Source organism: Stegostoma tigrinum, chromosome 39 (genome assembly GCF_030684315.1).
Source record: "Stegostoma tigrinum isolate sSteTig4 chromosome 39, sSteTig4.hap1, whole genome shotgun sequence".
Lineage (NCBI taxonomy): Eukaryota > Metazoa > Chordata > Chondrichthyes > Orectolobiformes > Stegostomatidae > Stegostoma > Stegostoma tigrinum.
The window spans coordinates 11465946-11489783 of NC_081392.1; the positions used below are offsets into that span (position 1 = coordinate 11465946).

The 23838-nt window shown below is 45.2% G+C and overlaps 1 protein-coding gene across 7 annotated transcripts in view; it reads right to left on the minus strand.

Moving 5' to 3' along the window:
* The window catches only part of npas1 (neuronal PAS domain protein 1), a 392502-nt gene that overhangs the window by 320084 nt on the left and 48580 nt on the right, over positions 1 to 23838 (minus strand). The window contains exons 1-2 of one of the 7 annotated variants that reach the window (XM_048522246.2): positions 22994 to 23331; positions 8302 to 8700 (exon numbers count right to left, since the gene is read on the minus strand). The exons of 4 other annotated variants lie outside the window; for them this stretch is intronic. The gene's annotated coding sequence lies outside the window, so the exon portion shown is untranslated. Of the gene's footprint in view, positions 1 to 8301; positions 8701 to 13366; positions 13431 to 22993; positions 23332 to 23838 lie in introns of those variants that run through there. 2 more of the 7 variants (XM_048522245.2, XM_048522248.2) reach the window with 2 other exon arrangements.

Sequence of the window (23838 nt, forward strand, 5' to 3'; positions counted from 1 at the left end):
CCTGGAGACCTAAAGTCCCTATCTTCGATCAGATCAACAATATTGCTCCCAGTCTTCTGCTGCCCATCCTCTCTTTTAATCTGTAACCAATGTCCCTATCTCTAAAAACACACACAGGTACAAATCTGGGATTTGTGAATGGATTGTTCAACCGTAACACACTGTGACAAAGTTCAGCATTGGACAACACAGTGTTGATGCCGCAAAGCGATGGCGGTTTTAAGCGCTGTAAAGATAACTAGGAACATTGACTTTTGAGAAACCAGGTTTGTCAGCTTAGCTCAGCAGGTAGCAACCTCGTCTCCCAAGCCAGCAGGTTCTGGGTTCAAGACCAGCTTACTCACGTCTGAACCGAATGGTCTGGACTGATAATGAATGTCACAGGTTCAAATCCCACCTTAGAAGCTGATGAGATTTCATTTGAATTCATTTAAAAAACCTGTGATTGAGATCTAGTTTCTATGATAGCGACCAAAACAAAAACACCTGCTTTATGAATGTCCTTTAGAGAAGGAAATCTACCATCCTTCCACTGTCTGGCTAACATGCAGTTCACTCTTAAATGGCCGTAGCCACATCATTGTATCTAACCCTATAAAACCTAAATTCTGAAACCAGATGGACCAGCTGGCATCAAAACACGCACTGAAAATAACAATTTACAAACCTGTTGATGCCACATAGTTTTCCTTATTAACATCAAGCAGCTTGTTCTAATATTAATGACCTCCATTCACAAGGTCTGAGATGGGGTTGTTCACTGATGATTGCATAATGTTCAAGTAATATTTGTACCAGGCAATGACCATCTCCAACAAGACAGGAGCTAACCATCTCCCCTTGACAGTCAATGGCATCACCCATCATTTAATTCCTCATTATCAATGTCTTGGCATTTACTGGGGACCAGAAATAGAACTAGACCAGATATATAATTACTGATGCTACTAGTACAGGTCAGAGGGTAAGAATTATAAGACCATAAGACCATTATGTCACATCCTGACTCCCCAAAGCCTGTCCTGCTTCAACAAGGCACAATTCAGGAGTGGGATGGAATACTCCCCAGTTGCCTGGATGGGCAGCTCCAACAACACCCAAGAAGCTTGATGCCATCTAGGACAAAGCAGCCCATTTGATTGGCACCACATCCACACACATTCACTCCTTCCATTGCCAAGGCATAGTGAGAGCAAGCGTTTACTATATACAAGATGTACTGTAGTCCAACTGCACCTTGAACCTGTGATCACTACCATCGAGATGGGCAAAGGCAGCAGATACCTGGAAACAGCAGCTCCTGCAAGTACCCCTCTGAACCACTTAACATCCTGACTTGGAAACATATCGCCACTCCTTCAGTGTCGCTGAGTCAAAGTTCGGGAACTCCCTCCCTAACAGAATCATAGGTGTACCCACAGCACACGAACTGCAGTGGATCAAAAAAGCAGCTCACCACCACCTATCCCAGGGGTAATTAGGGATGGGCAATAAATGCTGTCCCAGCTAGTGACAGCCACAGCCCATTCTCAAACAAATGTGAAAAAAAGCAACTGCACATCAACAGTGCCTCTACAAAATGTTTTTAACAGAATCATAGAAATTATATGGTGCAGGCGAAGGCCACTTGGCCTATCTTGTCCAAACCTGTTCATTAAATGAGCATCATTACCTCCTACCATTTACCCTTGTACTCTTGCCCATTTCAGTGACACCAAGCCTAATACACACTTCTGAGAAGACAGAGAAGTGAAAATCGGGAATAATTTCTGTCTGTGGACTCACTTCAATGCTAAGTTTTTGATCTGGCATCAAAAAGAACTAATTCACAGGGGGTGAGTAACCATTCAGGCAATATGTCTGCAGATTTATGCATCAGAGCTAACAAAGTTGTCACTCTGCCTCACCTCACAAGTCTATCTCAGCCCACACAGCAAGAGGGTGACATGTTCTATTCAGCTTTCCTCACACACTCAGCCCCAGTAAGCGAGATTGCTGAATTATACCCAATTAGTCATGGATTTGAGGGCAGATTCGCAACATAGTCTCATCTCCGCTGGGAACTGGGACTGGAGACTACTCAAGCTCATTATAAATTGTATTAAGCCTGACACAATTAGATAAATGCACATCTCTGAACCAACATTCTTGCCATTGTACCAGGTTCAAAATTCCTGCCAGCATAGATTCAATCCCTACCAAAGACAATAAGAGACAACAGCCCATGACTTGCAATGAGAAGGTAATAACTTGTGCAAGTCTTCTTTCGTTCACTATATGGTAACCCTGTGTCTGTGAGACAATCAAACATAAGCTGGGTGTGAGCGAATAGATGCACCAAACACACACTGTTTACGACAGACTGGTATCTTTGTATCAGCATTTAACAATTGGAGCATAACGTACAGCCTTAGACAGACCTGTTTCAGGATATCTGGTTAACTTCTCATAAAATGGTTACAAGAGGCCATTCTACCCATTGTGTTCCATGCAAGCTTTCTGCACTCGGCATGAGCTACTCTAACTTTTCCCCATTGTTCTGAAATTGTTTTCACTTCACGTAATGATCCAATGCTGCTTAAAAGCCATACACGAAACCACCTTCACAACACTCTCAGGCAATGCTTTTTAACAACTTGCTCTGATAAAGGTGATGGTGGGAGAGTGGCAGGTGTGGTAGAGAGAGTGACAGGCGATGGGAGAGTGACAAGGTGAGCAGGGGGCTGAGGAGTGGTGTGCGTTGAGGGAAAGAAGCAGGGGGTGTAGGAGAGTGGTGGGGGTTCTGGCAGGTGTAGGGAACTGAGTTGGGGGGGCGATAGGGAGTGATAGAGGGGTGGGCAAATGTTGGGGGTTGGGGGAAGTGATGGGAAATGGAGACTGAACAGGGGGTGAGGGAATGAGAAGGATGGCAGAACAAAGGGAGGTAGGATTTGCAGTTGTAGGATTTGCAGTTGTAGACTTGCTCGCCAAGCCGGTGCATTTGACTGCAGGCTTTTTGTCACCCTGCTAGGTAACATCATTAGTGCGCCTCCGGTGAAGTGTTGATAACCTGCTTGTTATTTATATGCCTTGGTTTGCTGGGGTGGTTGGTTCCAGTTTTGTTTTTCAGAGGTTTGTATATTGGGTCCAGATCAACGTGTTCGTTGATGGAGTTCCCGTTGGAATACCAGGCCTCCATGAGTTGGGAGTGATGGAGGAATAATGAAGCAGCGGGGTGGTGTGGGAGTGATGGGGGTGGGAGAATGAGGAGGGTGTGAGAGAGGCTGGGGTAGGGAGTTTCCGAGGGCTGGTAGAATGGCGAGCTGGGTGGGGGAGTGACTCAGGGTGGGGGCAGAGCAGGTTTGTGGGAGAGCAGCACAGCTACAAAGTGACCGTTGCTGCCTCATAATCAATTCACAATCCCCATATTTCAGTTCGTAATCCCACTTGGAGTCTGGAACCCACTTGAGGAAACTGTGTGTGTGTCATAACTCACTCAGAGATAGTAAGAACTGCCGATGCTTGAGTCAGAGATAACAGTGTGGAGCTGGAGGAACACAGCAGTCCAGGCAGCATCAGAGGAGCAGGAAAGCTGATGTTTTGGGTCAGGACCCTTTTCTGAAAAAGGGTCCCAAACTGAAACATCAGCTTTCTTGCTCCTCTGATGCTGCCTGGCCTGCTGTGTTCCCCCAGCTTGACACTGTGTTATACCTGTAAGGGTCATTCTAGTTAACTAGATCCATTAACTTGTTGCCAGACCTGAAGAGTCTTTACAACATTTTCTGTAACCCTACCACCGCCCCCCAACATGCCATGCAGATTTCCAACAGCTGGCATTCTTCACGTTCGAAACCAAGGATAAGCCCCTCTGCTTTATTTGAAACACTGCCTTGGGATCCAATGTGATCTGAGTTAATGTCTCATTTAACAGTTTGGTATCCCCTTGGTACTGCACTGGATGGTCAGCTTTGATCCTTTGGAGTCAAGTCCTGGAGTGATTCTTCAACTGGGAACCTTGTGACTGTTAACAGTGTCAGCGCCACTCCCTGATTCATAGCATGTAGCTGATGCCATTAGGATGGGATGGAGGGTAAGTGGGGGGAGAAGGAACATGTAAGGCAATGGGGGTGACATCTTTCTCCCTGTCAACCTTGGCCAAAGCGCCCAGCATGCTTTAACCTGTTGAAAGTTTCTTGCAGGGGTCCTCAGAAATTACAGCACCATTACATTTAGTGCATCAATGTAGAAAACAAGATTGCAATTTATACACAATCACCATGATTCATCCCTCATTTTCACAGCAACAAGATGACGGGGTATAATTTACTCCTGCCACCTCAGGGAGAACACATGCTGCAAGGTAGGCAAGTTAGCTCTAGAATATTAAACACCATAGTCAGCTCAGAGGCCCAGGGTCTCCCATTACCCGGGTGTGTTATTCAGTCATGTCGCAATCACAGTGCAAAAAAATGCAAAGCTTCCTTCCATCTAGTACTCTTTCTGCACTGAGGTAAAGAAAAAATTTCTTGGGTTACCACGTTTGATCGGCAGCCAACTCCAATCAGAGTTGCCGTCCAACTGTTACCTGCCCTACTGCAACCAAATCAATTAGTGACCAAATTCCAATAAGCCTTTGCAATACCCACGCCACCACAACTCCAATTAGTGACTCCCATCTCCTCCCCCTCCCCTTACTGCCTGACCCACTCCTGTTTCAACCAACTACCCCTCTCTTCCAGTCTTCAAACACAGTCCAATCCTCAACCATAACCTAATTAGCAATCTTCACTCCCCAGACTAGTGGCCCCACTGCAATTAGTCATGTCAGCTCCCCCAGTGACTCCAATTAGTGAATCAATATTGCACTACCCTCCCACCTACTACAGTTCGCAATCACAGGCCTGCCCACACTAATTAGGAATTCCTGTACCCAACCCACCCCATGTTGTTAGTTAGTCTGAGAATGCAAGAAAAATTGCAAAAAAAAGAGCTCAGCAAATTTCAGTCTTCCCTCTCTTCAATAGAGGGGATTGTGCAGTGATACAAAGGCTAAATAATTAGGAATACTAAAGCAAACAGGAAGGAATACTTTCTCATTATGTCCAGGCACACTAGGTCACCTTAGCGAGGTTTTAGTGTACATTTGTTCGCAGGATGTCTGCAAAGTCTCAATAAAGATGCAGCGGTTTTTGTCAACGTTTGTCCCGAGCAGCTCCGTGATACAGGACTCTATGGTCTGTTTCCTGGGACGCGCACCAAGACAAACATTGACTGTGTCTGGAGGACCATCAACCTGGTGAAAGACGCCCCTTAGTCTGCCCGAAACTTGTTGATCTTCCAGAGCAAGGTGTTGACACTGACCGAATGTTGCAGACTGGCACATCCCAAGGTCCAGGACTGTATGCCGAGGGACGCACTGAAGTTTGGGACAGATGCTGCTAAGGCACACTGCAGAAAGACCATGAGGTCTTTCTACTGAAGTTCAATAGTTCAGTAATTGGACCTTCCCGGTATTTCAAATGCATGTAAATCTAGGTTTGTTCAAGAAAGAGATGCCTTTGGTCAAACTCCAATGTTTGTTTATTTTCTCATATTACTACTCTACAGAACCTAACTACCACTGGACTGTGTGTGTATTTATACATATAATTTTTTTATGAATAATATATTTTTGAAATTAAATAGCCAGCATTAATTGTCCATTACTGGCTGCCCCAGGTCATGGCACAAGTCAATTACCCAGTGAGAGACTGGCATAAACCAAACCTGGAAAATTGCAGACTCAACAAAGGGGGTGGATGGATAAACCATTGAAAGAGAAAAATTGAAGGTACGGGGCTAGTGGGAACACTTCCAACAGGCAGCACTAACTTGATGGGCCAAATAGCCGCCTCCTGTTTTCTGTCCTCTCTTTCCCTAAAGGGCATTGACCCAGCTGGGTCTTCATAACAATCGTGCCAGTCAAGGATGGGTAATAAATGCTGGCCTGGCCAACCACGTCAGAAGTCACTCAACACCAAATTATTAGAGTCCAACAGATTTATTTGAAATCACAAACTTTCGGACTGCTGCTCCATCAGTTGATGAAGGAACAGCACTCTAAAAGCTTGTGATTTCAAATAAAACTGTTGGACTATAAGCTAGTGTTGTGTGACTTCTGACTTTGTTCATCCCAGTCCAACACCGGCACTTCCACATCACTGGCCACCAACAATTTCCATATCCCATGAATAAATTTTAAAAGAACAGCCTATAGGTTGTCATCAGTCAGTGGATATTTGGGGGAGGGAGGAATAAGGTCAAGTAGCCAGGGAGGGCTCTTTAAAATTTCAATCACGGAGATCCCCATGTCTCCCTGTGTTGGCATGGGCTGTGAGCTGCGAGTTGCTGCCGTGTAGCCAGAACACCTCCCCTGTCCTCTCACTCAGGTTTTCCCAGCCTGTACTCAGAGGTGTCACAATGATTTTCAAGCCTTGAAACCGAGTAACAGTGGGAAGTGCTTTTTAGTAAGAACATAAGAACTAGGAGCTGCAGTAGGTCCCTTAAGCCTGCTCCACCATTGAATACCATCATGGCTGATGTCCCCTCAGCCTCCCCTCCACTTTCCTGCCCACTCCCAACAATCTTTCAAACCATTACAAGGTCAGTGTTTATTCAGCAGGGTGAGGGTCACTAACTGTGTAACTGTACAGCGTCAGTGTTTATTCAGCAGGGTAATGGTCACTCACTGTGTAACTGTACAGAGTCAGTGCTTATTCAGCACGTAAGTGTTAAACCACTGCAGGGAATTCCTCAGTGTTAGAAGAGGGTGAAAGTGCAAATTGCAGCAACACTGCCTGTTTTAACACAATGGTTCGGAAGTCTTTGGAACATGTGATGGGTACACAGTGGTACTTAGCAGCTGTTCTCATTCATAGCAAGAATTTAAACTAGCTGGAACGGACACCAGTTGTTGTGAAAACATTCTCCAGATGCATTTGCCATATTTCCTGCAACGCTGCTGTCTCTCATGAATTCTGTCCCTCTGGGATCAGGCCTACAGGTGATAAGCAAGTCCTAGCGATTAGATCCAACCATGTATTTATCAGGCACCAACTTAGTGCATTGCTCTGCTTAACGCAATGATCCCTATCTTGCAGAAAAATATTCTGCCTGTGAATACAGAATTGATTTAACACGTGGTTGATGAGGTGGAGGATATGCTTCCCTGCAGGATTGTTAAAAAGGTGTTATAGCAAGGAACACTGCTTTATTCTACCCTCTATTGCATCTGATAATACGCACACTTGCTTGTGACTCCCAATGCAACGTGCCCAAACTCAGGTTTGTCTGTCAAAAACCATGGGGGAATTTCCTGGAAACCCAGTCAATGTTCCACCCTTGCCCTGTGCCAGCAAGACTAGGAAGCCTGTTTTCTCACACTACCTCTCCCCGCCCCCCCACCCACAAACCCCCGTGTAAAATGGCTGCTTCAATCACCTGCCTAGCAACAGCAATGACACTTCTAACGTCTAACCAAAAGCAAAATTGCTGGAGATCTGAAATAACAAGAGAAAACGCTGGAGGATCTTGGAAAATCAACAGGGGAATTAAGGCTTAGTTCAGAACTGAGACAGTTGGCGAAACTCAGTAGTACATGCGGAGAGAGAAACTCAGTTAGTGACCCTTCTTCGGAATTCATTGTTGCCACTTACAGTAATTGTTACAAGGTCTGCAAGGTGGACTTCATAACATGACAAGTTCCCTGACTGGGGCTGTTAGCCTGGTCCAATCAGGGAGCCCTGGATGACAGATGTAAACAGGGGTGTCAGGGATTGTGTTCACTGTGAGGGAGCTGGATCAGTGTCAGAGACTCTCCACGTGTAAATAAAGGGTGACTTGGTGATTGATACTGGTCTCTGTGGAGTTATTTCACTAAAGAAAGGGGGTTATGTCAACTGTTTAGATTGGCAATTGTCACGCCATTCAGTCTGAAGGAGATGATGATGGCCTACTGGTATTATCGCTGGACTGTTTGTCTCGGTCTTTGGATTATGTTCTGGGGACCTGGATACGAATCTTACCATGGAAGGATTCAACAAAAAGTCTTTTTTTAAGAGGCTAATGAACCCATTGTCAATTGTCCAAAAACCCCATCTTGTTCACTAATGTCTTTTAGGGAAGAAAACTGCCATCCTTACCAGGTCTGGCTGACATGTGACTCCAGGTCCACAGCAATGAGGTTGACTTTTAATTGCCCACTTGGCAATTAGGAGTGGCGACACCCTCATCCCGTGAATGAATAATTTAAAAAAACCAACAGGTTCTTCCTGGAATACACACCTATTCTTTAGTAGCTAGAGTCTCCGGACCTCCCTTCTCCTATTGTTCAGGGTTGTCAACTCCTGTCAACTGTGGCTCACAACACCCTCACCACAAAAGGTTCCAGGTTCGAGTCTCACTCCAGGGCTCAGTGAGAAAGGTGGTACTCCTGGGCAGTATGGTGGAGGTGGGGAAGAAGGGGCAGTGCTGTCCTGTTGGGGATGTTGCATTCTGGTAGAGATGTTTAACTGAGCCCCATCTGCAGGCTTGACTTGGATGTAACAGACAACTGATGGAGTTCTCCCTGGACTCCTGACCAATCTTTATCCTTTAGTCAACAGCGCTAAAGCAAGATCACTTGATTGTTGACTCATTGCTGTTTGTACGAGCTTGCTGTCCACAAATTGGCTGCCATGTCTCCTGCATTACAAGAATTACCACACATCACTGAAATGTTTAACTGGTTACAGAGCACTTTGAGATAGCCAGTAGTCATGAAAAGCTTATAAATACAAGTTATTTTTGATTAGGGGAGGTATTCCTGGAGGCTTTGTCACCTGACTGCTTACTGCCAGCAAGACAAAAATACTGAGCGATAGCACCCACCCTCCAATTTTCTTGGAAGCTGCCTGTGATTTTTCGCCCAGGTTAGCTCATCAATGTACCCAGTGTTAATTGCTAGCAATTCCGAGGTAATCCCAGACAGCTACATGTCCTGCAATGCAAAGACTTAAGAGTCATAAAGATGTACAGTACAGAAACAGACCCTTCAATCCAACTCATCCATGCCTACCAGATATCCTAAATTAATCAAGACCTATTTGCTAGTATTTTACCCATATCCCACTAAACCCTTCCTAGTCATGTACCCGTCCAGACGCCTTTTAAATGTTGTAACTGTACCAGCCTTCACCACTTTCTCTGGCAGCTCATTCCATACATGCACCACTATCTGTGTGAAAAGGTTGCGCCTCAGGTCCCTTTTACATCTTTTCCTTCTCACCGTAAACCTCTAGGGTTGGCCTCCCCTATACTGGGGAAAACACCTTGGCTATTCATCCCATTCATATCACTTGTGATATTACAAACCTCTGTAAGGTCACCCCTCAGCCTCCAACACTCCAGGGAAACTAGCCCCAGCCTATTCACTTTCTCTCTTTACCTCAAACCCTTCAAATCCTTAGAAAGGTTTTCTGAACCCTTTCAAGTTTAACAACATCTTTTCTATCGGTCCTCCCCTCCACGAACCCATGTCAACTTAAAAAAGAGTGAATGGTGGGAAGGACAAATCCTAGCACAGCAGCTGTTCTCACCATTGTATTAAGTTGCACCCATCGCACTAGACTCCACATATTTTCTATTTGTTCAGGAGATGTGGACGTCATTGGTAAGTACAGCGTTTGTTGCTCATTCCTAATTGCCCTTGAACTGAGAGACTTGCCTGGGCCATTTCAGAGTGCAGCTACGAGTCAGCCAGATTGCTGTGGGTCTGGAGTCACGTGTAAGCCAAACCAGGTAAGGATGGAAGATTTCCTTCCTTAACAGCATTATTGATGGGTTTTTACAATAATCATAGAATTCCTACAGTGTGAAGTTAGGTTATTTGGCCCATTGAGTCTACACTGACCCACTGAAGAGCATCCCATACAGACCCTCCTCCCCTATTCTATCTCTGTAACCCTGCACTTCCCATGGCTAGTCCACCTAACCTGCACATCCCTGGACACTATGGTTAATCTAGCATGGTCAATCCACCCTAACCTGCACATCTTTGGACTGTGGGAGAAAACCCACGCAGCCATAGGGAGAATGTGCAAACTCAATACAGGCATCCAAAGATGGAATCGAACCCCGGTCCCTGGTCCTGTGAGGGAGCAGTGCTAACCACTGAGCCACCATGCCACCCTATAAATAATAGCTTCACAGTCACCATCCCTGGGACTGGTTTTCAAATTGTATTGATTAAATTCAAAGGCCACCATCTGCTGTTGGTGGTATTTGAACCAGTTTCCTTCAGCATTAGTCTGGAGCGCTGGATCAATACACCACTGTCCTGCCCTAATTATTGCCATAATATGCAAGTAACGTAAAGTCAGGTCTGCTGCAATGCCCGGTCCTCTACTCACTATCCAGTTCCGCAGGTACATTGTAATAGTAGCTCAGCAGTACTGAAGGGAATCTACTGATCCTGAGCGGATCTCCAAGTCCAAACGCTGGCTCTCTGTCAGACCCCAGAATCCTGTCAGAAGAGAACTATTTCCAAACAGTTTGGTTGCTAAGGGGTAAGGACAGGTAGGAACCTCTAAGTGCCAGTTCTGGCTGTGAGTGGCACTCTCACTTCAAAGTCAGGAGGTTGCAGGCTCAATCCAGCAACTCAGTCACAAATATTAGGCCAAGGCACCCCTTGAACACATACCGGGGAACACAGTGCCACTGGGATGGAAGTCTTTCTGGCAAGTTACAGCCCAAACAAGGCCACAGCTATCCTTCCAGGTGGATGTGAAGGATCCCATGACCCTAAGGATACAATGAACAAAAAAGTTCTGCACCAATGTCTTGGCTGGTATTTATCTTCCAACCAACATGATGGAAGGGCGCTTCTGGGATCTTGCTTCGTACAGACTGGTGCTGCACTTTCCCACATTTCAGAATGTAGGCAGTAGGCTGTAAAGGTCACGGGGTAGCACCCTGTGAATGGCGCCATATAAATGCAAAGACTTTGGAGTGGTCCCCATGGGTTCTGGGGATGGACCGCCAATATCCTTTACCAGAATCCATCTTCATCAATGAATTCTTCATCTTTGCTTGTCTTTGGACAACTGGCTTCACTGCATTTCACAAGTTGCTCCAGTTTACAGAACTGGGCTGAACAGCAACTTCCCCTCAATGTACCAATTTAAGGAATCATTAGTACTCAATTTAGTTCAATTTATTTCATTTGTACACATTGAGCTAGCCACAGACAAATATAGCTATCCACTACTGTAGAGAGCCATTAACCACCAAGGATTAGGGTCTGCATCTTAAAGTTTCCGCAGTCTGTCTGTATATTCGCCTATGTCCATTAAAAACAAACAGAATTCCCTCCCCATCTCCACTAGCAAAAAGCATCAGACCATCTGGGAGCAAAAGGCCCGATAAATTACTCTTTCTCATTTACTAAGGAGCTCCAGGTGAAAGGTCAAGGTCCATTGTGCAGAAGACAGACAAGACGGCAGGAGGAATAAAAAGGGAGATAGTTTAGCCATCACTTTCTAATTTATCGTCTGATGCTCCTCATTTCACAGGGGAAATGTAGGTTTTGTGGGGGACAGACAAAGGTGCCTACAAATTTCAGAGGGCCAGAGAAATAGTGATGTTAGAAATAACTGGTTGAATCTAGATTTCAACGGAGGTGAGTGAGCAGGCAAGGGCAGGACCAGATACACAGAACAAAGGCCGAACAAGAGAAGAGGGTCCATATGAACAGGGGCTGGATAGCTCAGTCAGCTGGATGGCTGGTTTGTGATGCAAAGAGATGCCAATATCATGGGTTCAATTCCCCCATCGGCTGAGGTTACCGTGAAAGACACTTCCTCTCAAGCTTCTGTGGTGGTGACCCTGAGGTTAACCAGCTGTCTGTCTCTCTCTCTCTATCTATCTAATGAGATAGCAACCCCATTCTCTGGTAACTTTACATGAACAAATGAGTTAGGAAATTCAGATAGACAAAGCCTCAAAATTTCCAGAAGAGCTACAAAGGACATATTCCTCCATGACCAAATTCCCGGGTTACAAACTTACACTCTCACTGGTGACACGTAGAAACATGGAAAATAGAAAGAGTAGTCCATTCAGCCCTTTCAGCTTACTCCACCATTCAATGTGATCATGGCTGATTATCTATCTCAGTGCCCTGTTCCCATTTCTCCCCCAATATGCTTTGATCCCTTTAGCCCCAAGACAAATCCCATCTCTCCACATTGTGTCAGTCCATAGCTTTCCTGATCAGTTGTGCGACAGGGACGTAACAGGTTTGTGGTTTGTTGCTCAGTTGTTACATTAATGGAGCACGTGCAAAGGAGCGAGGTGGGACAGGGTTACGGCAGGAAGGCAAGGCCCTGGGCTAGATCCACAGGAGAAGCCATTTGTAAAAAGAAAGGTGGTAGCTTTGTGCTTTTTACTCTCAGTCTGGCTCAGTTGTCTCTGCCTCGGCCCCATTCCAGGATTTCAGCACATAATCTCAGCTAACCATGCAGAACAAAGCAAGGGTTTCACTTTCATGGGAAGATGAGACCTTCAAAATTCTGACTGTTTCGGTGGAAGCAAAGGCCTCATGACACATCCGAGAGAGCAATAAAGACCTGCATTTGTTTTGCAGCTGTCACGACCATCCGAAATCTCATACAGCACGGAAACAGACCCTTCGGTCCAACTCGTCAATGCCAAGTTTCCCAAACTAAACTACTCCCACTTGTCTGCATTTGGCCCATATCCATGATGACATTTGAAGTACAGCTGCTGAATATAACATGAAAAATGCAGAAGGCAACAAATTCCAAGATGCACAAAGTGCTGGAGAAACTCAGGAGGTCTGGCAGCATCTGTGGAGAGAGGAAGAATGTTCATATTTTGCATCTTCCTCATATCTCTCAGAAGTCTTCTTCAGAATTCTGAAGAAATGTCATACTGGACTTGAAACATTAACTCTGTTTCTCTCTCCAAAGATGCTGCCAGACCTGCTGAGTTTCTCCAGCAATCTCTGCGTTTAGATTTATAGTATCCACAGAATTTTGCTCTTAACTTGTATAAATACAAGAGAATGTTGATTGGCCAGGATTCCAGGGATAACACCCAAATCTTCTTTGAAACAATATTCTAGTCTTTTACCGAGGCGAAGCAGCATCAGAGGAGCAGGAAGGCTGACGTTTCGGGTCTGGACCCACTGTCAGCTTTCCTGTTCCTCTGATGCTGCTTGGCCTGCTGCGTTCATCCAGCTCTACACCTTGTTATCTCAGATTCTCCAGCATCAGCAGTTCCCACTATCTCTAATCTTTCACATCTCCCTAAGCAGGCAAACAGAGCTTCTGCTGTCTTTAGTTCAAACCTGAAAGCCAGCATTTCCAACAGTGCAGCACCTCCTTGGTGCTGTGCTGAGTACGTCACACTTGGTATGCATGCTGAAAAGGTGCAATTCAAACGCAGAAATCTTGTGATTCAGAGATGAGAGTGCTACCAAGTAAGCCACAACCAATAATGCGTAGAAACATGTAGAGGGTTCTCTCCCTGATGTCCACTTCACCATTCCTCCCTCAACCAACACCAAAAACTCGTCAATCATCTCATTGTTTGATGCTGGGCAAAGATGGCATTGTGCCCCAGAACAATAAAGACACTTGACCAGGCCACTGACTCAAGCAGTTTGAGGTACGTTAATGTGCTGAGGTGCTATTTAAATACAAGCCCCATTTTTAACTTGGGAATTGTACAAACTTGAACACAAGCACCAACAGGTTCAAGAACAGCTTCTCCCCTGCTGTTATTAGACTGCCGGATGGACCTCTCTAATTTCAAATCTAATGTCGATCTTGCTTCGTGCACCTCCTTGTGCAGTGTAACCTTGTATGCCTCACTGGAAGCACCTCATGCTGTGTATATCCTGGATGTAAGTTTGTTCGCTGAGCTGGAAGGTTCATTTTCAGACGTTTTGTCACTATTCTAGGTAACATCATCAGTGAGCCTCCAGTGAAGCGCTGGTGTTATGTCCCGCTTTCTATTTATGTGTTTAGGTTTCCTTGGGTTGGTGTCGTCATTTCTTGTGTTGATGTCATTTCCTGCATTGGTGATATCATTTCCTGTTTTTTTCTCAGAGGGTGGTAGATGGGCTCCAAATCAATGTGTTTGTTGATGGAGTTCCAGTTGGAATGCTATGCTTCTAGGAATTCTCGTGCATGTCTCTGTTTGGCTTGTCCTAGGATGGATGTGTTGTCCCAATCAAAGTGGTGTCCTTCCTCATCTGTATGTAAGGATATGAGTGATATGAACATCAACTAGCCACAAAAAGACATGATCCACTATCACTAGTATCCGTACACACAGATGAGGAAGGTCACCACTTTGATTGGGTCAACACATCCATCCTAGGACAAGCCAAACAGAGACACGCACGAGAATTCCTAGAAGCATAGCATTCCAACCAGAATTCCATCAACAAACACATTGATTTGGAGCCCATCTACCATCCCCTGAGAAAAAAACAGGAAATGACATCAACACAAGAAGTGACATCACCAACCCAAGGAAACCTAAACACAAATAGAAAGCGGGACATAACACCGGCGCTTCACCGGAGGCTCACTGATGATTTTACCTAGAACGGTGATGAAACGTCTGAAAACGAACCTTCCAGCTCAGCGAGCAAACTTACATCCAGAACCTCAACCTGAGCTACACATCTTCTCAAAACTCGCTATCTGTATATCCTTGTTTGCTATGATTTGCCTACATTGTTCGCAAAACAATACTTTTTACTGTAGTTAGGTACATGTGACAACAATAAATCAAATCAAAATCACCAGCAACATCACCATTAGCACATCAACCACTCAATTTAAAACAGTTCGCCCTTTCTGTTGTGTTCAGCCTTTTAACTCAGGGTCGTGTGGCTAGAGTGCAGAAAAATCCATCCCATTTTAGGGTATTTACACTCCTCCTCCACTATTAAACACTCATGTTTCACATTAAAACCCAGCCAGTGTAATTTCAGTTCAGCAGAGGCTGTTTAGTACAAAAATGTTAAAAAAAGCGAACGTATTTATAAATGACCAAGCCATCCAGTGCATTCAGAAATACCATCAGTGCGAGACCCAAGTGTTCCCATCCTTAAACTGAACAAGGTACTTGACTCCACAGCACTGCTGCCCGATGTTTGCTCTGATATACAATAATACTTTTCCAAATGTCACAGATCATAGAATTCCTACAGTGCAAATACAGGCCATTCAGCCCATGAAGTCTGCACCCTCTGAAGAGCATCCGACCTAGATCCAACCCATATCCTACATTGACAATGACTAATCACAAAATCCCTACAGTAGTGGAAATAGGCCCTTCAGCCCAACAAGTCCATACCAACCCTCAGAGCATCCCACCCAGATCCATTCCCCTATAATCCACCTAATCTACACATCCCTGAACACAATGGGCAATTTAGCATGGCCAGTCCACCCTAGCCTGCACATCTTTGGACTACGGGAGGAAACTGGAGCACCCAGTGGAAACCCATGCAGACACTGAAGAGAACGTGCAAACTTCACACAGCCGCCTGAGGGTGGGATCAAACCCAGGTCCCTAGCAGAGGGAGCAGTGATAACCACTGAGCCAACGTGCCATTCAAGCTTTTCAAGATATTCAAGCTTTTAATTTCCTTTAGTATTGTGTAGGATGCAGCTAGAATACCACACCCCATCTGGTCAGCACTTGAGAAAGGATTGTGAGCCCCTCCTGAGGGGACATAAAGGGCAAAGATCAGAGCAGTTCCAGGACTGAGGGGTTTCAGTTGCTAGGTTGGGCTGGAGAAGTGGAGGTCAATCTTGGGCCAAAGGGGAAGTGGGGGGTTTCATTGGAAGCTTATACGGTGATGTTAGGGTTAGATAAGGTGGTCAGAATAAAAATTGCTCTCCTCATTCCCTGATGTGCAAGGATTGGTGGTGGGATTTGGATTTAAGGTTTTGGGCGGGAGAAAAATGAGAGAAAAGAAACTTTTCTTTCCATGCTGTGAGTGGTAATTACCTGGAATTCGTTGCCTATGAGATGGGTGGAAGCAAACACATTCAATAATTTTGTAAGGAAATTGGATAGGCACTTGAGGGAAATGAATTTGCAGAGCTACGGGGATGGACTGGTGGGAAATGAGACTGGCTATAGAGAGCCTGTGTAGACTTATAATGTCTTATAGCACAGAATCAAACCCTTTGGTCCAACTAGTCCATGCCAAACATAATCTCAAACCAACCCAGTCTTACCTGCCTGCACCTGGCCCAAATCCCTCCAAACCTTTCCTATACATGTACTTATCCAAATGTCTTTTAAACGTTGTAATTGTGCCCACATCCACCACTTCCTCAGGAAGTTCTCTCCAACGTAAACCATCTTCTGTGTCAAAAATAGGCCTCATGTCTTTTTTAAATCTCTGTCTTGTCACCTTAAAAATGTGCCCCTCAAAATCACATCCTAAGAAAAAAAAACTACCATTTACCCTATCTATACCCCTCATGACTTTATAAACCTCTACAAGGCCACCTCTCAATCTCCAATGCTCCGGTGGAAAAAAAAATCCCAGACTATCTGGCCTCTCTCTATAACTTAAACCTTCCATACTCAGCAGTGTCGTGGTACATCTTTTCCGAAACGGCTTCCTCCAAAGTCATGACTGAATGATTCTAATGGAAACGTTAGACCTGTATCTATTGGACTTTAGAAGAATGAGAGGTAGCCCTAAAGAAACATAAGACAGAGTCTGCTTCTGTGCTGTTTGACTCTTCAGTCCAACCCATCCATGCCAAACAGGTTTTTTTCCCAAACTAAACTAGTCCCATTTGCTTGCATTTGGCCCACATCCCTCTAAACCTTTTCTATTCATGTACACACCCAAATGTCTTTTAAATGTTGTAACTGCATCCACCACTTCCTCTGGCAGTTCATTCCACACATGAACCACTGTCTGTGTGTGAAAAAGTTGCCCCTCTGGTCACTTTTAAATCTTTCTCCTCTCATCTTAAAATATACCCTCTAGTTTTGAACTAGGGAACCCCGTGAGAACTTGACAGTGTGGATGCTGAGATGATGTTTGCCCCTGTGAGAGATTAGAGCTAGGAGGCACAGTTTTAAAATATGGGGCTTACCATTTAAGGCAGAGGTGAGGAATAACGTTTACCTCAGAGGGTAGAACTCACTTCCCCAGAGAATACTAAGGAGAAGATACTTGATCAACAAGGTTGGGGGGAGGGGCAAGGGACACTGGAAGTCGGCTGGAAAGTGCAGCTGACGGCACACATCAGATGAGCCATAATTTTGTCAATAGCAGTGCAGAACTGAAGGGCAGAATGGCCTAACCCTATTTCATACGTATCTTTGTGAAAGGAATTTTTACAGAGATAATTCACAAAAAAAAGTTTAAAGTCATCCTGAAAGTTTTTCTTCTGGAACCAACACCTCAAGCAGGAGGTATATGATCTCTACCTGGTCCTAGTCAAAGACTAGGACAAATGTGTAATGCCTCAGAATTCACACTTCTGGAGCATGGCTGGACTCTTTCTTTGTATTTTTGAGACAAAAACAAGACTTGCACATGAACAAGGAGTAGGAGTAGGCCATTCAGCCCCTCAGGCCTGCTCTGCCATTTTTAATACGATACAGGTGATTTGATTGCAACCTCAAGTCCACCTTCCCATCCGCTCCTCACAACATTTCAGCCCCTTGCTTAACAAGGAACTATTCACCTTCATCCTAAAAATTTTCAAAGACTCTGCTTTCACCACCTTTTGAGGAACCATTCAAAAGATTCATGACCTTCAGAGTTAAGCATTACATCAGAGACCCCTGACTTTTAAACAATGATACCTGGAGAATTCACAGATCTTTGAGTAGTTTTTGTTTGTATTATTATTTCATAGAATGTGGTATTACCGGCTGGGCCAACATTTATTGCCTACCCCTAACTTCCCCTTGAGAAGGTGGTGGCGAGCTGCCTTCCTAAATCACTGCAGTCCTCCTGCTGTAGGTAGACCCACAATGTCCTTAGGGAAGGAATTCCAGGATTTTGACCCAATGACACTGAAGATATGGTGATATATTTCCAAGTCAGGATGGTGAGTGGGTTGGAGAGGAACATATAAGGGGTGGTGTTCCCATGTATCTGTTGCCCTTGTCCTTCTAGATGGAAATGATCATAAGGTTTGGAAGGTGCTGTCTGAGGATCTTTGGTGAATTTCTTAATTCCATATGTAGATGATACACACTGCTGCATAGGAGGTGGAGGGAGTCAATGTTTGTGGATGTGGTGCCTATCAAGCGGGCGCTGCTTTGTCCTGGATGGTGTCGAGTTTCAAGTGTTGCATGAGCTGCACCCATCCAGGCAAGTGGGGAAGTGTTCCATCACACTCCTGACTTGTGCCTTGTAGATGATGGATAAATGCAAATGCAAAGATAGGAAAATTGGAGGAACGCATATCTCTGATGGCTATAACCGGTTACAAAGAAAGGAGGCCAGAATTGGAGGAATGCAGTATTGCTGAGCCTTATAGAAGGTCAGGAAGGTACAGGGCTATGGAGGGGATTTGAATCCAACATCATTACTGCAAACACTACCTTGCTGTTGTGTCGGACCCCAACCTCTGCACAAAGAGTAACTGACAATTTAAAGACAGCGCACATTCCAGCTAATCCCATTGCTTCCCTACTCCATTCCAGTTCCTCTGTCTCTTTCACCTCCAGTCTGCCCTGGGAGTCGAGGACCGACACCAACCTGAACAACCCATCAGGAATCCTGTCTTTCCACCTTGCTGCATTCTGACCTGATAAAACAGCAACAGACCAAGCTGGGTACATCTACGGCTGATGAACCATCTTGACAAACCTGCCCTATCCTAGTCACTCCTCTTGAGGTTCAGGAGACAACCTGAACACTATTTTAGTTTCCAGTCATCTTGATTCCCCTGCGTTCATACTGCTGCCAAGAGACAGCCCCTCAACAGCAAAACTTCCACTGCGTAAAGAAGAAAGTTTCAATCTTTAAAATATAGTTCAAAAGCCCAACATCAAACGTACTTGTGTGAGAATTCAAAATTCTCATCTTCGCATTCAAATGCCTTTGTGGCACACCTTCCCCACCCAACATCCTCCTCCTCTTCCCCCCCCCAACCACCAACCATCTCTAACCTTCTTTGGCTCCTACAACACCCCAAGATCTTCTCATTCTTCCACTATCTCCTTCTTTAAGACTTCCTTAAAAACACACCAAGACTCCTCTGGTGATACCTTCCAAACCTGCAAAGAAAAATGAGGGCAGCAGATACATAGGACTATCATCCCCCTGCAAGTTCCCCTCCAAGCCACTCACTGTCCTGACTTGAAAATATATCACCATTCCTGCAGTGTCACTGGGTCAAATTCCCGGAATTCCCTCCCTAATGGCATTGTGTGTGCCCCTACACCAAATGAACTGCAGTGGGTCAAGAAAACAGCTCACCACCACCACCTTCTTTGGGGGCAATTAGGGATGGGGAATAAATGCTGGCCCAGACAGCAACACCCACATCCCACAAGCAAATTTTAAAAACTTACCTCGTTGATCAACTGTCTTAATATCTGCTTAAGGAGCTGGGTGTTAAGCGCCACTTGAGAAGACTCCTGTGAAAAGCTTACTATGTTAAAGGAGCTATCTCAATGCAAGTTACAATTCAGTTGTACAATCTGTCAGATATCAGAGTTCTACTTCAAGAATTAATGAGAACTGCAGATGCTGGAGTTGAAGACAACACAGTGTGGAGCTGGAGGAACACAGCAGGCCAGGCAGCATCAGAGGAGCAGGAAAGCTGATGTTTCGTGTCAGGACTTCTGACAAAAGGTCCTGACCCGAAACTTCAACTTTCTTACTCCTCTGATGCTTCCTGGCCTGCTGTCTTCCTCCAGATCCACACTGTGTTATCTCCATTTCAATAATTGTTGATTTAAGGATACCTGAGGATCAGGGATGTATTGGCAAGCTGCCTACCCCCTCTTCTCTGATGCAGGGAGAGAAACAGGAGGCAGGAGAGAAACAGGAGGCAGGAGAGCTGGCATCACCAATGAGGCCAAGTTGACTTTTGGAGTGTGCCTTTGAGAGAGGGCAGGAGGCAAGGACATGGAGCAAATGCAAGACATGCAGGCGGCCATCTTGAGCATGTTGCCAAGGAAAGCTGAACAGGCTCCACCTCAGGCTATGTGACTGTAAAAGATTTCATTGCCAACTGATCGCACCAAGCACGTGCATGGCAAGCACTTTAGAGACAGGGCCATTGGGTTGTGATAACTTCAGTTACTTTTAGGGGTGAAGGTAACTGTTGATTTGTGCTTCAGTTGGTAGGCCTCACCTTGAGACTTAAAGGGTTTTGAGTTCAAATCCCACTCCAGGGCTTAAGCACTGGAGTCCCAGCTGATAGACTGAGCACTGCGCCAAGGGAGTGCTACACAGTCAGAGGCACTGTGAGACATTAAATCAAAGCCTTGCCTTTCTTCTCAAAAGGACCAAGAATGGCACCAGTTTGAAGAAGAGCAGGGGAGTTCACCTCCACGTCCTGGGCAAACATTCAGCCCTCAATCAACATCACCAAACAGATTTTCTGGTTATTACCACTTCAGTATTTATGATGTGCACAAATTGGCTGATTCATTTCCTATATTACAATAATTATATTTCAGGAGCACATTATTTGCTGTGAAGTCCATACAGTCTTGCAAGGTGATGTGTAAATGCAATTTTTCCCCTGATTTCACTGCGGAATGACTAAGCATGAAAATGAAAATTAGACTCCCTTATTCTCCCCAAAAACACTGAAAGTCCCTCTCTAATAAAAGGAAAGTATTGCAGATCTGAAATAAAAGCAGAGTGCTAGAGAAACTCAGCAGACCTGGCAACATTTGAAACAAATTTAATGTTTTGAGTTCAATATCGATCTTCTTTGGAAGGGAAAAGGGCTGGAAGGTGATTGTTTTTATGATGCTGATGAAAGGCACGGAGGACCAATGGAACTGATGTCCAGAGCTAAAGACAAAGGGAGTGTCACTGCAAAGAGAGAAGCGATATAGATAAAGAATGGGTGTTAATCGCAGAAAATAGGTCAGCTCAGCTGAGATCAAACCCAAATAAAGTAGTCACTGGGGGAGGGGGAGGGGGGGAATTTTAATTTAAAAAATGGAGGGCATAATTCATGGTCTGACACTGTTGAACTTCAGTAGCAGGGCGGCACAGTGGTTAGCAATGCTGCTTCACATCACCAGGGGACCCGGGTTCAATTCAATCCTCAGGTGACTGTTTGTGTGGAGTTTGAATGTTCTGCCTTTGTTTGCGTGGGTTTCCTCATAATGCTCCAGTTTCCTTTCACAGTCCAAAGATGTGCAGGTTAGGTGGATTAGACAATGGAAATTGCCCAATATAGTGTCCAAGGATGTGCAGGCTAGGTATGATAAATATGGGGTCCTGGGTAGGGTGGTGCATCTTGGTGGGATGCTTGTTCAGAGGGTCTGTGCAGACTCAGCCAACAAAATCGCCTGCGTCCATATTCTAGTAGGTTCGATGATCCTATGAGCACCACTGGAACCAATGGTGAGAATGCCCAGAGCAAAAGGTGAAGGCAGCATTAATGGTAGAACAGGAACGATACAGCGAAGAATGAGTGTTGATAGCAGAAAACAGATCAGACCTGCTGACAGCAAACCCAATTAATGTAATCACTGAGTGAGGGGCATTTTATTTAAAATGGTCTGAAGTTGTTGAATTCAGTGTTGAATTCTGAAGACTGTGAAGTGCCTTAGCAGAAAATGGTGTTCCTCTACTTATGTTATACTTTGCTAGAACACTGCAGCTAGCCTAGGACAAAAATGTTAGCTTGACAGCAAGGGAGTTTATTTTGAAAAGGCAAGGAACTAGGAGATCAGGATGAGTTTAGCTGAAAAAGCAAGTCACCCAGTCTGCGTTTGGCTTCATCAGCATTGAGAAGACCAATGTGAGCAATGGATACAGTAGACCAGATTGAAATATGCACAAGTTAAAAGCTACTTCAGGCCTGGCAGCATCTGTGAAGGAAAAAACTGAGTTAACATTTCGGGTCCAGTGACCCTTCCCCAAAACTCAGGGATGATGAAGGGAGTGATGGGGGATCAGATCATGGACCCAGAAGGAATGGTCCCTGCAGAATGTCAATTCTGAGGAAGGGTTACCAGACCCCAAAATGTTAAACCTGTTTCTTCCTTCACAGATGCTGCTAGACCTACTGAGCTTTGCCAGCAACTTTGTTTTTGTTCCTGATTTACAGCATCTGCGGATCTTTCAGTTTTTAAAAGCTACTTCACCTGGAAGGTGTTTGTGTGTGCGCGAGGGTGTATGTGGGCCAGTGGATAGTGAAGTAAATGGGCAAGTGTCATACCTTCTGCAATCGCAGGGAAAGAAGCCACAGAGGGACGATGAAGGGAGTGATAGGGGAATCAGATCACGGACTCAGAAGGAATGGTCCCTGCGGAATGCCAACAGCAGAAGAGAGGGTAGTACATGTCTGGTTGGTGGCACTGTGCTGGAGGTGACGAGGGATGAAGCTTTGAACATGGAGGCTGGTGGTGTGGAAAGTGAGGACAGGGGTGAGGGGGGGGATCAGCTGGGAAGGAGGGGATAAGAATGAGGACAGTAGTGTGAGTCCTCATCAACCACTAATGGGGGAGAAAAGGTGTCACTCTCTACCCATCCCCCAAGTCTGGGACATATTCAGTGCCAAGGTCAGCTAAAGGTTGAGGTGAATGGGGGCTATAATACTGAGGCTACTGTGGACATTGATAGTCATCACCCAATCCTGCAGGCTTGTCTCTCTCACACACACACACTAGGATCTTTGCACAGCTTCGAATACAACCCAGCAAATTACCAGATGGGGAAAAAATTACAAATTTCACAAAACACAAAAGAAAGAGAGAGAGAGAGATTTACCATTTCTGGACACTGTAACAACGTTCCAGGATCTTGCAGTGACTATAGTTCTAAATGAACATGTAATCCGAAGTCTGGGTGGACAAACAGCCCATGGAAACTGCCAGTGACTGTCAGTCAGCGTTAAAATTCCCACATTAAAGTGACGCCGAGACAGAGTCGATAGGATCCGAAGGACTGGTCACTAACGAAAGTCCAAAGCCATCCTCCCACCCCCTCCCGGTCTTTTTCTCTCTATGTTAGCACACGGGAGACAGGGAGGGCAGAATAAAATGATGAAACTTCTTCGGGAAAAGCTTTAAGAACGCGCGCTGGACGTGGCTGTCACTTTTCTTCTTGTATTGTTAGGGGGGAAAAACGGAGGGAGAAAAAAAATTTTTTTCCCTCTCTCGCTATGTCCTAGCAACGGCAGCAAAACCACTCAGACGCCGTGCAATCACCAGTCAGCTCTGCTTTTGTAATTCAGGTCACAAGGGGCTCTGGCTGGGAGGAGAGAGAGAGAAGGGGAGGAAAGCGAGCAGGAGATTTGGAGAGTGTGGGATAAAGAGAAGGGGAGGAAAGCAAGCAGGAGATTTGGAGAGAGGAGAGGAAAGTATGGAGGTTCGGGGGGGGGGGGGAGGAAAACGAGCTAGAGTTTTGGGAGGAGAGGGAAAGAGGGAGGCTGTGGAATTTCTGACACAAACCGAGATTGATACTGGCATTGACATGCTGAGGGAATGGGTGCAAATATACAGTCACAGAACTCCTCTCCCCACGCCATTACAACCCCTTCAAGTCCTGCAGACACAGTTGCTAACGATTCTTGTGAGAGCCTGGACTGAAGGTTAGAAACAAAAAGAGAAATA